At 35.1% G+C, this 11,259-nt stretch overlaps 1 long non-coding RNA gene across 1 annotated transcript; it reads left to right on the plus strand.

Moving 5' to 3' along the window:
- Positions 1-7,220: 7,220 nt before the first annotated feature.
- LOC149578093 (uncharacterized) lies at positions 7,221-9,657 on the plus strand. Its single transcript, XR_016364204.1, has 2 exons — positions 7,221-7,383; positions 7,450-9,657. It is a non-coding gene; the product is annotated as an uncharacterized LOC149578093 (long non-coding RNA).
- Positions 9,658-11,259: the final 1,602 nt, after the last annotated feature.

Raw genomic sequence — 11,259 nt, forward strand, 5'->3', positions numbered from 1 at the left:
AGTCTTAATGAATAATGTATAGAGTATTGCACAGAGCTATTGGACACTATTAATTAAAGGTCTCTTTTTTGGGATAAGGGCGATTAAGGTATTATTCACCTCCCTGAGGGTTTTCTTGAATTTCATACTCCTCAAGTCTTAGTTAGCTCCATCCCTATGAAGTTCGATCATTTTTAAAGAATACTATCAAAACCCATCCAACTCTAGAGATTTATCTGGATTCATTTACTTAATGGCTGCACTTACTTCCTCAAAGTTAAATTTTCTCAACAATGTTTTATTTTGTTCTTTGGATATAAGCTTTAAGATGTTCTTAATGGTGCTTGCTTGTGACCCTAGGTTATGGTTATCATTATTGTTGAAGATTTCTTCAAAGTACTTTATTGCCTCTTTTACAATATCATTTGGGTCCTCTAATTTTTCCTCATCCTTATTTTGAATGGAAGTGATTCTATTAGCTATTCTATGTTATTTTGTACTGTAGCATGTTTTTGTCCCCTACCTCTAGCCATGTTTCTCTTGATTTTTTGTCTCCAAAACACTTTCGCTTTGGTTAAAATGTCTTCATAATCCTTCTTTCGACACTTCTCTCTTTCATATATGGCTAAATCCATCTCTTTCTCTATAACCTCGTTGTTTAGATTCTCCAATTCTTCTTCCAATTCATATTTTCAAAGATATTCCCAAAGTGTTCAGAATTCCATACTTTAAGCCATTACTTAATAATTTTAAATTTGTTGACCACTTGGTGAAGTTTAGACCCAAATAACATGATTTCATTTTTTTATTATCTTTAGAAAGCCATCATCCTTAAACCACATTTGTTCAAATTTGAAAGGACAATTGTCTGGATTTGTATCCTTTATGATGCGTAATTCAACTGGGAAGTGATTTGAACTTGAAATGGGTTTCACTTATGATTCTAGAGTAAAGGGTAGCTATGCCATATCCCCATTTAAAAGAAATCTATCCAGTTTCTCGGCAACAAAGCTAAATCCTTTTCTCCTATTATTCCAAGTGTAGCTATCTCTAGAAGTGGCAATATCTATTTGTCCATTTTTGTTAATCCATTCATTAAAATCTACTGCCACTTGAGGGAGTTTCTGAGTTCCACCCCATTTTTATGATGCCTCAGTTATAGTATTGAAATCCCCTCCTCCTATGATTGAACATTCTCCTTTATAAACAATTAATTTTTCTTCAATCTCTTTTTGGGCTCTGAATTTCTCCATATTTTGAATAGGGCCTTACACATTAAAAATCATGAAGCTCAACTTCATTTGGGAGCTTTTTACTAAGCCACAACTCCAATTTCCATGATCTTCTAAAGATGTTATAATCGAAAACCTTGAGTCCCATATGAAAGCTAAACCTCTTGAGGCTCCCCTAGTTGGAGATCTACATATCTTCCTAAATCTTAGCTTCTTATTAAACCCTCTAGATCACTCATAACTAGCCTCGTTTCTTGTAATATAATGACTTCTGTATTTTTTAAATATGCAACGTTTTAAGACCCACTGCTTGTTAGGGGTATTTAAACCCTTAACATTCCAAACTAGGACATTTATAGTGACTTGGGAAGGATCTTCCCTTCCCAACATTAAAGAGATCGGTTAATTTGTATTGACCATGAGCACATCCATCCCTCATTTTTAGTTCTTGTAGGGATTTTCTTCCCCTCTTTTTATTTGTTTTGCACAATCAAAATTATTCTTACTTTACTTGACTGAGTCATGGCTATACCAATGATAGTTTTGTTGAATTTAGTAGGTGGAGGACATACCTTCTTACCTACAATTTTTGTATCGACGTCTTTTCTCTCATCCTACTGTATATGATTAGTTTTCTCAACGGTAGTTGGTTATCATAGGAATAAGCTAATCTCTAGACAAAATGCGCTAAAGAAAAAACAAAGTTAAACTTTTTTTTTTCCAGATTCACGAAAACGTAGTGATTTTTTTCCAATTTTTTTGTTATTTTTTATTACAAACTAGGCAAATCATGAAGATGAAATGTTGAAATTTTCAGAAAATCCATGATGTTTTTGATTTTTTGAAAATTGGTCAACTATACAATTTGTAAGGAGGATAGCTGCCTCTGTTATCATCTTCTCATTTGTGTATGGTTGTTTCAATGTTGGATGGCCCATATGGGTACTATCGGTTATCTTATGCCATATCATCATCACTACTAATCGTAGATGTTTGAGGGTTCAATATTGCACCAGTCTTCCATGTGATGGATTCTATTCTTTGGTGTCATTTCTTGAAGTCAATGGAGAATATGGAACAACACTTATTAGGTAAGTGACGTCAGTTCATGTGCCACATAAATGAGAACTTGAATAGGGGAGAGGAACCAGTAGTTGTGAGGGCTAACTTTGTCAACATGTAGCCGCTAGATGAGATGTCATAAGACCTTTTTTTTGAAATGTAAAATGGACATTGAACTACCTACAACTAAGGTTTGAAGGTATGACTCATCACGCAACTCGTAAAAATAGTGTACCTAGTGAAATGTGTCTAAAAAATGACTTTTTCAACATTCGACCAAAGCTTAATCTAAAAATCTTTACTAATTGAATTTAAAATTATCATTTTTTGTTAATAGAATATTGTATAACTATATGAAATGTAACATATATTCAACTTAAATGGACCAAATAATTATTATTAATCATAAATATTTGTTATATATAACTTTTATAAATAACACAAAAAGACAAATACTTCAACACAAAAAAATTATTTGTTGTTATAAAAATAACACATTATTATATAAAATACAACATATATCCAACACAAAGGGACTATTAGTTGAACACTAATTTTTTTTTGACAATCTCACACATTTCATAAGAAAATACAAGACATTTATTGATATTCACCTTTTATAATTGTGATGATACATATTATTGATATGGTTTACTTTATGCATATACATTGCTAGCCCAATAGTTGTACACATAAGAATAGTATGTTTACACTAAGATATCAATGTTTTTTTAAGTGAGCATATTATGTTTTGAATGACACACATATATTAGATAGCTATGATATTTTGTTTGAGACAAAAAGTTATTTATTTCACTCATTAATGAATTTATTTATTTATTTTTTCTATAACATTTATAAGTTTTTATGTGTTCAAGTATTGGTATATTTTTTATCAACATTTGAATTTTTTAATATTTACAAATAGATCAATTAATTACAATATATAATAAAGATATGTTGGAAGATTGGACTCTATGTTCACGATAGGGTGATCGACTATTGGACCCCGCTCAACTATTGGGTCCTCTACCCTAGAGATTGTTTCCCATGAAAGGCTACTTCTTGTTGTTTGGGTGCTGGTTCATGTGTCAATGTAGATAGATAGATAGATAAAATTTTAATGTCCACAAGGCTAAAAATAGCCTATGGGACAACAAGACAACTCAAGCAGATTTAAGTAACAATGTTCGTTGCTTGTGTAGGATGATGATGAGTCCACCCAATTTCTCAATGTACTCTTCGTTGAATAGGTTATGCCAAGAACTGTCACATATAGTGTCCGCAAATTCATCTCTACTACTCTTATAGGCTTCACATTCTAAAATAAAGTGCTGTTCAGTTTCTACTTTCCTAGAATTGCAGAATCTGCAAATTCTCTCTTCCCAAGCCTCCTTTGGCCTCTTCCAACGTCCGGTCTCACAACAAAGTTGGTGAGAGTTGGTTCTCAGCTGAGCATTAAGAATTTTAGCCCTCCAAGAAATGTTGGCTCCTATGTATGCTTTTTGGAGTTGATCACAAGCGGGGTTGAACTCATTTATATAATATAATTTCTTCCTTCCGATCTCGCTTCCCCAATTTCTCTTGTAGAATTTCTCCATGACAAAAACCTTTATTTCTTTATTATTTGTGGGGCACATAGTGAATTGAATATTCCATTTACTCATCCATTTGATGTTTTGTTGCATCCATGTCCTTTTTCGCTGACATAGTGTGTCACTAAAGACCACTTTAGGCCATCTATCCTCTTCCATTTTTTCGATTCTTTTTAGATAACTTAGAAGGCGAACCATAGCAAGTGCCTCAATAGGAGCAACCCTCATTTCACTTAGCATGATATCATATGGAATAGTGCTTTTGATTTTAAACTTGCTTGTGATCAAGCGCTTTTGGATTCCTTCAATTTGTTTCCATTGTGCTATAGTAGTGTTGCTGGCCCATAATTCACACCCATAAAGAACAACTGGCAACACAAGAAGATCGAACAAGGTTTGAATAGTTTTCCAATCCCACAACTCTGCTTCACGGCACCTATTCTGAAGAGCATAAAAAGCCTTCCACCCACCTAATATCCTTTTATACCTGCAGCTAGACCAGCTTAATTTTTTGTTGAAATCGATGCTAAGGTATTTATACTCCGCAACTTCTTCAAGAACACTTCCATTGTAATAAAATTCATGTTGGTGTTGTTTTTTATTATTAGAGAAAATCATAACCTTAGTCTTGCTGATATTGACCTGCATCCCCACCATTCTGCAAAAGCGCTCAAGAAAAGATAGATGATCTTGCAAACCATATGCAGATTTGGCAATTAAAATGAGATCGTCCGCATATAGGAGCAGCTTTATAACAAATTCACGTAGCCGAATGCCTTCACCCTTTTGCATGTTTAACCACTCTTCCAGTTTGTCAATATATAAACCAAACAAAGTAGGAGATAAAGGGAAGCCCTGTTTGACCCCGATATCACTCCTAAAACATTCTGAAATGCCATCTGAAGTTCTGATTTTAACTTTCACCTTTTCATACATCCTATGAACAGCAGCTCTGAGATGCATAGGAGTCCCCAATTCTTCCATCTTAAACCAAAGCTTGTCTCTTGGGACGGTGTCAAAAGCCTTTTTAAAGTCGACAAAGCAACAAAATACCTCTTCCTTTTTCTCCCATTCTTTTTCAATAATGTGTCTCAAAGTGACACAGTGATCCACTATCGAGTGCTTTGGCCTAAAACCAACGTGCCCTTTAGCACGTTTATGGTTTTCTTCTGCCCATTTGCTGATCCTAGTTTCTATCATGCTGCCAAAAATTTTAGCAAAGAGGGGATTGATCATTATAGTCCTGTAGTTGGAGGGATTGTTAACATCACCACTCTTAAAAAGTGGTATTACAAGGTTGATTGTCCAATCTTTCGGAAACCCTTCTTGGCAAATTTTGTTGAAAATTTCAGTGATGTGCGGTGCAAGAGTTTTCATACCCCACTTCAGATATTCTGCTTGGAGTGCAACAAGATCTTTTGCTTTACCTCCACCTAACTTCTTAATCCCTGCCTCTATCTCTTGCACAGTGAAAAGATTTGTATCATCATTGACCAAAGGTGGCTGTCCCACTCCACCCTCTTGTTCATAAAGTTTCTTAGCATATTCAAACCATTGGGTGGCAGTAATATTATTATTTTCAGTTTGTTTTCTCCTTGGTTGGAGTTCTTTCCAAAAACGTTTGGGGTTATTTCTGCCCAAGAAAATTAGCTCCTCTCTCCTTGTAAACATAAAATCAGTTTTTTCTTCTTTAGGATCTGTTTGTAGGCCTTAATTTCAAGGTTAGTTTTATTTGACTCCCTTAGGTTTCTCCTAGCCCTCTTGCATTCCTTATCAAACCAAGCATTGGTTGGAAAACAATTAGTTTCAGATTTTCTATTTTTTGCTCTCTTGCATTTTGAAAGAGCCTCATGAATCAGATTTGATAAATCATAACTGTTAACACTATGTTTATACATAGGGTGTCCCGTACAAAGTTCCTCAAGAGTAGTTCTGAAAGTGTTACTATTTTCTGAAGTTAACAAAATTCTGCCCTGAGAAGGGGGGTATTGAGGGCCTTGGGTTTTTGCTCCAATCCGCCTATCCTTTGCCCAATACAAATTTACGTATAGCGGTCTATGATCTGATTTGAGATCCCAAATGTGTTCTCCAATTTCAACTTCTTCAATATTTTCATACAAATTCTGCGAACAAATTACATAATCTACCACACTTGCCCCGTTGTATGTGTTGCAAGTGAAAGTGCCTGACTTAGCCCATCTAGCCAAACCATTACAAATTATGAGATCAAATGTGCCACATAGAGTGATCAATTCTTCCCCAAAATGATTGTAGCCTTTAGCATCTTTGGATATTCTTTCCCATTGATGATTTCTTTCTTCTGTGAGCCAAATAGGGTTATCATTTACTTTGGAGCTGAAAATACTTGCTTGCCAATTTGTTGTCCTAGCATTGAAATCTCCAACAAGAAGAACATCCCCATGCTGCGAAAAAATAGCAATATCTTTCTTTAACGCAGCATAGGGGTCATTGTGATCTAAGCCACACTTTTTATAAGTTTTAGATACTTGTGGAGCAAAGTAACAGACTGCAATGATAAGAGTGTTATTTTCCACAATTTTGAGCCATATAAATTGTTTATTAGAATCAATCTTTTCCAACTGAATGGCACGACCTTCCCTTTTTTTTACTAGAACCATTATACCTCCATGACCTTTACCATTTCCCACTACCTCATTCCACACTGCCATCTTTCAGTAGCTTTCAAACAATGGGGTCTTACATCCCTCATGCTCATGTGTCTCTATGAGAGAAATAATGTCTTTGCCTTCCACAATAGGTCCTAACCTAGGCTCACGTCTCCATGGATAACCTCTGCAATTCTAACAAACTAAACTTAAGGACGCTTGCTATTTGTTTTGATGTGAAAGACTCGAAGTTGAATTATGAAGTAGTGAAAATGAAGGCAAATGTATTTGGAAATGGAATTATCACCGTTTCTTGTAACGGGAATATCCTCACTCGTCAACAAAAGACGATTACGAAAATCTCTCATATGTTGTTTTGCACGATATTTTCATTCTGGAGCTTTTTAACATTTTGTTTGAGGGTGTTGTACTAATATTCAAAAGTCTAAGATGAATGATTAATTAACGAAAATCTCTCATATGTTGTTTTGCACGATATTTTCATTCTGGAGCTTTTTAACATTTTGTTTGAGCGGGTTGTACTAATATTCAAAAGTCTAAGATGAATGATTAATTAACGAAAATCTCTTATATGTTGTTTTGCACGATATTTTCATTTAGAGCTTTTTAACATTTTGTTTGAGCGTGTTGTACTAATATTCAAAAGTCTAAGATGAATGATTAATTAACTGATTAGGCTATTTACTACGTGATTCTTGGTCAGAAAATTTTCCAGCCAAATCGGAAACATTTCACGGAACAGATTAAAAACAATGAACAACAAACAATGACTGCTGGCCTTAAAAACATAAATCTTTATCACGACAACATAAACATGACTTCTGGACGGTATAAAGGAGATTGAAAGATGGTTTATCAGGACAACAGGTACTGTTTTAGTGGATTCCAATTGATGAAAATCTGGAACTCATGAACATTTCTGGATTCTTGCAGAGGAACTCAGGGTAGCAAAATTAGTTGACAACTCCCAAACTGTTGCAAGACATCTTCGGTGAGTTTTCCCCCGCTTGAAACCCTCTCCACCTAGACTACCGAATAAGGTTTGTTGCATTTTTTACACTATGAATCGTTAGGCATTTGGATTTTTGAAATTCTGGGAGCTTCTGTCAGCGATAATCTAGACATAGGGGTTGAATGGCGGTTTGAGAGCTTTGCTTGGAGATCGCTTCTTTGCTCGGGCCTTTCAGAAGCACAAAGATAGATATCCAGAAAATGCAATTGCAAAGTGGAAGAGCGGCCTGTTTTCTCTGGCTGGTCCCTTGACATGACTGAAAGGTATTTAAAATCATACTATTTGAGATTTTGAGGTCAAAAATAAACTTTTTCTGGATTTAAAACGCCTAGTCCTCACTTTTAAACATTGGGGTTACATATTTTTTGCGAGCCCTGAAGTCGTACCGAGAACTCATCCCCAACATTAACACTCAGCAACAACACCCAATAGCAATTTGAATTTAATCATCTGACGCAATACAATATCGCTGAACTTTACCAAGCTAGGTGAATTTATAGCTCGCAAACAAGTTTGAATCACAGTATGTAAAACCTAAACACAAAAATGAAAGACCTCTTAACCCTATTCGTATGCTAGGCTAATTACAATCTTTGTGGTAAGTGCTTAACTCATTCATTTCCAACAAAAAAAAAGAGCAATTTACATTAACGCTACAAACCCTGTTCACAAGCATATTGAGACAAATATTCACTTTTTTTTGCACTTTATTCCCCCATAAATTTCTTCATTCTCACGCTTCTTCGCACACCGCTTCCTGAACTTATTTCCCACACTGTTCGTTTGCTCTCTGTTGAAGTGGATATTCTCCACTTGTGCTCACACAATTTTCACTACTTAATCACAAGTCCTTGTCTCACAATATTCCTCTTTCATTACCCTGCATCAGGCAAATGCTCTTACACACATCTACTTCTTATGCCCATGCATCTTCAAAACAGATCTCTTCACACTCGAGCAACAACCATGTTCTTTATGCGGCCTCACGCAGCCTTCCAAAAATGTCATTTTATATCCATTCATTCTCTTCTTGGCCACTTTCTTTCATGCGGTTTCTGCATTTTTCTTGCACCTGAAAGGCTATTATTGTCATGTAGCCTCTTCCCCTGTTCTTTACCTCATGCCAATGACGTGCCTCTTCCAATCCCAGGTATGTTGTCTGGTAAATTTTGTTTTCCTTCTGGTTCTTTTCCTTTTTCTGTACTACTGTAATAAAAGGGCTCGGCTTCCACTTAAGAATAATGAGTATCTCCTTTGCAGACAAATTTGTAGAGAAATTACAAAATGTGAAATATAAACTTGATCTTCTGACAAATTTAGAGTCTATACATCTCTTTTGCCGGGAAAAAGACCACAACCGACAATACAAACAGAAAAACAAAACCAAGCAAAAAATCAAAATAAATTCATTTCGGATGATGCGGATTACATTTGAGCCCAAGTGCTCTACCATCAACCACCACATATACAAAGAAATGTTCCCCGAGAATTTCACTGGATTTGATGCATTGACCCAAGACGCCTCATCAGCTGCATGGTTCTTCCAACAAACCAGATATTCCTAATATTGTTTTCTCCTTGTATTCTTACTTCTTAGCAGTGCGTGAAACTTGTGGTCTAGGACATAGTTAACAAGATAAATTATGTGCCATTAGATGTCGAATGGAAGAGCAAAAGGCTGAAATGATCCAAATGACTGGTATTGATTTAGAAGACAAATTGAGGACAGTTAGAATTTGTGGTATGGGAGGTGTGGGGAAAACCAACCTTGAAAGGTGGTATATAATGATATTTATCTCAAATTTGAAGCTGCATGTTTTGTCTGATGTTCGCCTCAAATCGCAACAAATAAAAGGGATAAGTCAACTGCAAGGTCAGGTACATAAAGAGTAGTTGAAGGTAGAATTCCAGGTAAATGATGTTGGTCGTGGGCTTCTTGAAAATATAATCTCTAGAATGTCAAAAAAAATATTTACAGACTGCTGTGAGGAAAATCAATGATTGCAAAACCCCAAAAATGTTTTTAACATGAAAGATTTGAGGTTTTTGTTTAGTTATGTGCACTTTCTCTATCTACAATAAAACTATGGGTTTGAACTATGGATTCTACCATTTTGCGGAGGGTTTAATCTGCGTCTATTATAGCTTCTTTTCCCTCATTGTGGATTTCTTCTATGAATTTACAAGCCACGGTCTTAGATTTAAATAAGGACATTTCCTTTATTTCTGTGTTGTCGTAGCTTAACAAACCATGAAAAAAAACTAATGGTCTTATGCATATTGCACTCCATGCTCTGGCATCCTTCCAACCTAATCTCTGTGTTCTTTATATTCTAGTGATTGTAATTTTTATATTTCTGTTTATTGGCATCTAATATTTCACAAATTGTATTTCCTGTGTTCAGCTTGAAATGGATGAAACATCCTTTTGTTCTATAGTTCCTTAATCATTTACTTAAAGCAATGACCTTCATGACATTTTCACTATAAAGATTGATATGAACATTGCTGATATAAAATATTCTGAACCATAGTTTCTCATTGTTTACAACAGCATTTACATAAATGTAAAACAACATTTACTCTATCACAAATAGATGAGAAAAATGATGGTATTGTGCTATCAAGAACTCCAACTTCATTGTTTTATTTGTTGTGTTATCTGTGCTTGTCCATTTTAGTTTTTGTTGTGTACTATATCAAAAACAATCCTTCTGTTATATGTAAATTGAAGACATTGGCTGTGTGGTCTCGGTATCAATTGAAGACATCATTGAGTGCCTTTTATTGTATGGTCGGTACAAGCCTATAGTCCTCCATAGCTGATGGAATTTTGAAAGACATTCATTGAATCAAGAATTGGCATGAAAATCCAAGATTAATAAAAAAATATGTTGACTTAATGCCTGTTATCCATGATGTCAGAATTACTGGCATAAATAGGAAAATATCTACCATGTAACCCCGTTGTAACATTGATGTAATATTTTATTTCTAGAAGTAGCATAAGCTCCACTTCTGTTCCTGAGAGTTGTAGTGTAGCAGTGAAGTCTAGGAAATCTCCCATGGGTGGTACAAGTTTGGAAAGCAAAAGGTTCAGTCCAAATATCAAATATCGTGTTAATCAATTAAAGCCAAGATGGCCTCTGCTGATAGCTTTGCATTTTTGAAATGGTCACTACCAATTGGGCCTAGAGGGCGATAGTATTTACTTTCACGGAAATTGTTTCCATTTTTGGCAAGTGGAGGAAGATAATTAATTTTCTTCTGAAACTCTCCAAACTGTCTTCTATCTCTGACCATCTCCTAGAAAGTTCTAATTTACGATATCGATGTTGGGATATAAAAATATGTGAGGCCAACTATAAATTAGAAACTGTGCTTATTAGGAGGTTCAATTAAAGCAAATATCACAGGTCCGTTTGATACCAAATGTTTCTGTGTGGAAATTTTGATGAAATTATGTACTAATAACTTAATAAGGCATCAATCGTAGATCTGAAAAGACTTTAAATTGAACTTTTTAACATTACTGAAATGAAAAATATACATGTATATGTGAGTTATCATGCATTATAAATAACAAGAGCTCTGTTAGAGCTTGAGTCCCTGCCTTCAGTGGAGAATCTATAGCAGGGGATCTAAAGTAGGAGTAGTTAGATGTTCCTAGTCACATGAATCTCATTGTAGGAGGACGATTCTTTCTTGAAGTAAATTGATGATTCTTGGAA

The sequence above is a fragment of the Cupressus sempervirens genome, chromosome 1, assembly GCF_028749045.1.
Source record: "Cupressus sempervirens isolate cs-2001-9-10 chromosome 1, ASM2874904v1, whole genome shotgun sequence".
Classification (NCBI taxonomy): domain Eukaryota; kingdom Viridiplantae; phylum Streptophyta; class Pinopsida; order Cupressales; family Cupressaceae; genus Cupressus; species Cupressus sempervirens.